The sequence below is a fragment of the Mastomys coucha genome, unplaced genomic scaffold, assembly GCF_008632895.1.
Source record: "Mastomys coucha isolate ucsf_1 unplaced genomic scaffold, UCSF_Mcou_1 pScaffold18, whole genome shotgun sequence".
In the NCBI taxonomy this organism is placed as follows: domain Eukaryota; kingdom Metazoa; phylum Chordata; class Mammalia; order Rodentia; family Muridae; genus Mastomys; species Mastomys coucha.
In genome coordinates this window covers 74,704,853-74,710,731 of record NW_022196900.1, presented here as the reverse complement: position 1 = coordinate 74,710,731, position 5,879 = coordinate 74,704,853, and the positions used below count along the sequence as shown (strand labels likewise).

The window sequence follows — 5,879 nt, the reverse complement described above, 5'->3', positions numbered from 1 at the left end:
TATTTTCGAGAATATACAAATCAACCACAAAGTCTGATTTTTGTGAGGGGAAGTCTTCGGAACCCCACCTTAGGGAAAGAACTACTGGCAGTTGATGGGTACTGAGGAAGGGAAATTCTCATGGGTTGGTCGTGCTCCCAGTATGAGTCCACATTCATGTGCGTTTGGGTAGCATTAACTGAGTTCAGAAAGTCATTAGCTACAAAAGCAAACAAAAAGCACAATTAAGAGGACATGAGGTGGGGCTGGCGAAATGGCTCAGCGGGTAAGAGCACTGACTGCTCTTCCGAAGGTCCTGAGTTCGGATCCCAGCAACCACAAGGTGGCTCACAACCACCTGTAATGACATCTGACGCCCTCTTCTGGTATCTGAAGACAGCTGCAGTGAATTGGGCTGGAGCGAGCAGGGCCGGAGCAAGTGGGCCGGCAGAGGTCCTGAGTTCAGTTCCCAGCAGTCACACACATGATGGCTCAAGGCCATCTGTACAGCTACAGTGTACTCATACACATAAAATAAATAAAATAAATCTTAAAAAAAAAAAAAAAAAAAAAGGACATGAGGTTGGAGGGAGATGGGATGAAGTAAGCTGGAGGAAGGTAGCGGTGGACGGATGTGATCCAAATGTGGATGTGATCCAAATGTGTTGTGGTGCTCCATATCTTTAGTCCTAACATTTAGAAGCAAAGGCAAACATATCTCTCTGATTGAGTCCAATCTGTTCTACAGAGCAAGTTAGGATTACATAGACCTTATTTCAAAATAAATTTTAAAGTAGATAAATGATAACTATAAATAAAATGGGGTTGGTTAAATAAAATAGTTAAGAGCACTGGCAGCTCTTTTAGAGGGCGAGGGTTCAATTCCCAGCACCCACATGGTAGCTCACAACTGTTTATAACTCCAGTTCCAGGGGATCTGACATCCTCACACATACACACAAGCAAAACACCAATATACATTAAATAAATAAATCTTTAAAACAAAAACAAAAAAAAAACAGGCTGGGCGGTGGTGGCACACGCCTTTAATCCCAGCACTTGGGTGGCAGAGGCAGGTGGATTTCTGAGTTCGAGGCCAGCCTGGTCTTCAGAGTGAATTCCAGGACATCCACAGCTACACAGAAAAATCCTGTTTTGTGTATATATATATATATATATATATATATATATATATATATATATATATTAAGAACCTTGACAATTGTCCACATATTCACTCTTCACTGATGTGTTGAGCACTTAGTGTGCTTGCCCCAGGAACCCAGGAATGTGGCTGAACTTTAAGAACAGAATGTTGGGACATGGGGGCAGAAGAGCAAGACGGTAACCTGATATGTATGCAGAAGACTCTAAGAATCCACAAGAAATCGATAAGTCAACTATGGAGTCTCAGACAGGAGGAGTGGCAAGAATTTATGACCATTATGATCTACAAAGCAAGATCTAGACTAGTCTGGGCTATAGAGTGTGATTCTGTCTCCAGAAAAGGAGAAGGAATATGGGGAGAACCGTATAAAACAATGTTGTTTTTGTTTAATATTCTTTTCTTTTTTTGTATGTTTGGTTTTTGGTTCCTGTTTTGTTGTTTGTTTTTGTTTTTCAAGACAGGGTTTCTCCGTGTAGCCCTAGCTGTCCTAGAACTCACTCTGGAACTTAGGCTGGTCTTAAACTCCGAAATCTGCCTGCCTCTGCCTCCCAAGTGCTGGGATTAAAGGCATGTGCCACCACCACCCAGCTCAGCCTTCTTTTTTATAGAACCTAGGACCACCAGCCCAGGCTTGGTCCTCCTCCATTCATCACTAATAAAGAAAAATGCCTCAGGATCTTGTGGAGGCTCCCTCCTCTCTGATGACTCCAGCTTGTGTCAACTTGGTCTAATATTAGCCAGTACGATTAGAATGTGATTTTTTTTTCAATTTACTTTGTTAATCCAAGACAGGGTTTCTCCATGCAGTCCTGGCAGTCCTGGAATTCACTCTCTACAGAAGGGTCTCACTATAGACCAGGCAGGCCTGAAACTCACTATATAGCCCAGGAATGTGTGTTTATTTGGAAACTGGGTTATATCAGGTACTCTTTCTAAAAAGCATGGAGCCTTCGGTTGACTATCAGGAAGCCAAAAGCAGGTGAGAAGTCTGGAATCTCCGCCTTCATTTTGCATCTGGTTCCTCTGCTTTGGACCACCGGCTTGCTTCAGCACATAGGTACACTAACTGAAACTGACCCGCAGTTTCACGAACTGGGTTCTGCCTCAACCAAAGGGAGAAAGGAGACCTGAAACACAGAGTTCGAGAACAAAAGGACACGAAGCCAAGTTGAGGGTTTCCAATCAAGGCTCTCCTTTACTTGTAGGGTTCAGCAATTATACAAGAGAACAAACTGAATCTCTGGTTACAACGACATTTGAATAACATAAGGAATTAGGGAGGAGTCAGGAAGAGTCCAAGCAAAGTCTAGGAGGAGGTCAAAGGGAAACCGGCTGCAGGGCTAAAGGTGTAAACTCAGGGCATCCCGCAGGTCTCAGCTCTGGGGAATAGCTGGAGGCGCCGTCCACAGTGGGGGAGGAGGTCAACAGCAGATGTCTTCAGGCTGTATAAGTGCCAGCCAGCAGGCGCACAGCAGGCATGAGTTGAGCCTGCAGTGGCAAACTCCGATGTCTTGCAGCTGAGGGACCCCAACAACTAACCGCCGAAGGAATGCCTATCTTAAATCTCCAGCACTGAGACCATGCCAGTGTTCCTGGCAGTCAGAATCTGAGTCACGTGCCTCAAGGGTTTTGGAGTTTTCTTCAAGAATGAAATAGGTACTGAGAAATTAGCTAGAGGTTAAAAGTGCTTACTGCTCTTCCAGAGGACCTGACTTTGATTCCAAGCACCCACATGACTCGTGACTACCTGTAACTATAGTTCGTGATCAGGCATCCTCTTCTAAGCCTCCCTGGGCACACATTCACATATCCATACACTCACACAGACACACACCCACACAGAAAATAAATCTTTAGAAGCTGGAGCAATGGTTCAGCCATTAATGAGCACTGGTTGCTCTCCCAAAGGTTTCTGGTTCAATTCCCAGCCATCACATGATGACACACAACCCTCTGTAACTCCAGTTGAAAGACCCCCATAGGGAGACCCCCACTCAAGTCTCGGGAGGACGTGCACCCAAGGAATCACGAGAGACTATCTTGATGTAAATCACATGAGGCAGTTTAATTTTTGGAGCGCTCCGGTTCAACCCTCAGTCTCACACAGGAGACAAGGAATCAACCACGAGGCTCAGGGGTTAGGGGTTTATATAGGAAAAAGGTCTGGGGGAACAAAGGAATCAGTGTGGCTATACATGATTGGCTAATTCAAATATCAACTAGTACGTGCAGAACAGAGTGGAAAACTCCTAAGGTTGGTGTTAATCTGAGTCAACAGAGCATCTGACCTTAAACCCATATCTAAGAGGACCAGATGGCCCACTACTCAGTGTATGTCCAGACATGTCCTTGCATTCTTTCTCTTCTATATCTTTTTGGCCTGTTAGTAACAGCTTGCTTTTGCCCAGGCTTATTTGGACATATTCGACTTTGGTCCACTGTGTTTTCTTTAAACCTGCAATTTTCTCATTAGCCAGCACAAGTCTAAAATTTAACTCTTTCACAGTCTCAGAGGATCTAGTGCCCTCTTTTGACTTCCTCAGGTACCAAGCATGCACATAGTGTATAGGCATGCTTCAGTAAAACATCTCTACACATAGTATAAAAATAAATTAATAAAAAAAACTTTAAAAAATGCTAGGGTGGCTGTGTAATCCCAGCACTTGGGAGGCAAAGGCAGGCAGATTCTGAGTTCAAGACCAGCCTGGTCTATTGAGCAAGTTCCAGTACAGTCAGGGTGACACAAATAAACCCTGACTCAAAAACAAAAACATCAAAGAAAAAACTCAGTACTGAGAGAGAAAGTGAGAATCCAGGAGAGAGGAAATAGTGAGTGGGACTCTGGGACCAGGACATGGAGTAGAGGACAGTGGAACCTCTTCTTAGGTCAGAGTGGAAATAGCACCTCCCACCATAGTGATCTCGATCTCCTTCTGGCTCCTCCTGAGCAGCCGCATCCACCACCGGACAGCTGTAAGAAATGGAAAAATCAGGAAGCCAGAGCTGTGTCGAGAGGCTCCCACTAGTGTTCCTGGCACTCAGGAGGCACGTTAAGTGTGTGTTGGAGGCCAGCCTCGACTACAGAATGAGATCTTGTCTCAAAAACATATAAAAGACTGGGCATGGTGGTGCACATGCCTTAAGTCTCGGCAGAAGAAGACAGAGGCAGCTGAATATCTGCGAGTTAAGGCCAGCCTAGTCTGCTTAGCAAGTACCAAGACAGCTAGGGCTACACGAAGAGAGTCTGTCTCAAAAATAAATACAATATAAAAGAGGGCCGAGCGGTGGTGGCACACGCCTATAATCCCAGCACTTGGGAGGCAGAGGCAGGCAATAATAAAAGTTTTGGACTAGTATGTTCCACATAGTGAGTCTCAAGCCAGCCAAGGATATGAAGAGCTACCGTAAAAGCTGAGAGAGAGGGAGGGACAGAAGGAAGGAAAACAAAAAACAAAAAACAAAAACAAAAACAACCAAGCAAGCAAACAACAAAACAAAACAAAAACTAAGAAACTGAGCTGAAGGGTGGATGTTATTGGCAAGTCCCTAATTGGCTTCTTGGCCTGCAGCCAGGGCCTCTGTTGGCACAGGAGCTCCATGGCAGGCACCTACCCAGCCCTCACCATCCTCCCATGACCACAGAAGGGATCAACCTGAGTGAGCAGAGCCAAACTTCCTCACCTAACAGTGACCAACACCTGCCCTTCTCGCTTCCAAGGCAGACCCCCAACCTGGGATTGAGGACTTCCTCTCAGTCTGTCTGTTTCCCTTCTGTTGGATTACTCCTAAAACCAAACTGCTGGCTAGCAAGCTCTAGGAATCCACCTGCATGCCCATTACCCCATGCTGGAGTTACAGACACATGCTACCTCCTGCACATTGGTGCTGAGATCGAAACTCCTCGGTCCCTGTGCTTGGTCAGCAAATACTGACCTTAGTCCCTAGATATATGAAAATTTGTCTTATCACCAAGCTATACATATATCCCTCAGCACTTTAGCTGAGGTTAGAGAAGGAAAACAACTTTAGGGGGAGGGATATTTCAAGACTGACTTTATGCACAGCCTCAGCTGTCTGGCTATTCTGGAACTCAATCTGTAGGTTAGACTGGCTTTAAACTCAGAAACCTGCATGAAACTGCTTCCCAAAAGCTGGGACTAAAGGTGGGAACCACCAGGGACAAAGGAAAAGCGTGAACTCTAACTTTAAACCAAAGGTATGTAGTCCTGCACAAGCAGGACCTCAAAAAATTGGGTTAAGACTCAGAATTGTTCCTCTCCACGGAAATCTTTAGTAAAAGGCGAAAGATTTATACGATCTGAAGAGAAACCAGAGTATGTCGTGTGGACGCCGGCGAGAATTCTCCAGCGACTGTAACTCCTAGATAACGGATGGGAGTTAGTCACACAAAATAAATGATGACTTCTGCTCTCTTTTCACACAAGTCTCTGAAAAACCACATCAGAATAAAGAAAATACAACAGGAAAGAAAAAAAATAAGCTTTTACCCTTTTAAATTTACGCTCTTATCTGTGCGCAATGCATTGTGGGTATGTAAATAGGCTGCCCTTATTTTACCCTAGTCGAAGCTGAGCTGCCGCCAGAGGGCAGTGCAGAAGTCGGAGTCACAGGACTATATAAACACCTTGTTTTAAATTTACAAGAAGTGAAAGTTTCTCTCTCTCTCCCTCTCTCTCCCTCCCTCCCTTTCCCTCCCTCCCTCTCTCTCTCT

At 44.9% G+C, this 5,879-nt stretch overlaps 1 non-coding gene across 1 annotated transcript; it reads right to left on the bottom strand.

Moving 5' to 3' along the window:
• Positions 1-5,369: 5,369 nt before the first annotated feature.
• On the bottom strand, positions 5,370-5,485 carry LOC116097377. The gene has a single exon (XR_004121391.1). It is a non-coding gene; the product is annotated as a U5 spliceosomal RNA (small nuclear RNA).
• Positions 5,486-5,879: the final 394 nt, after the last annotated feature.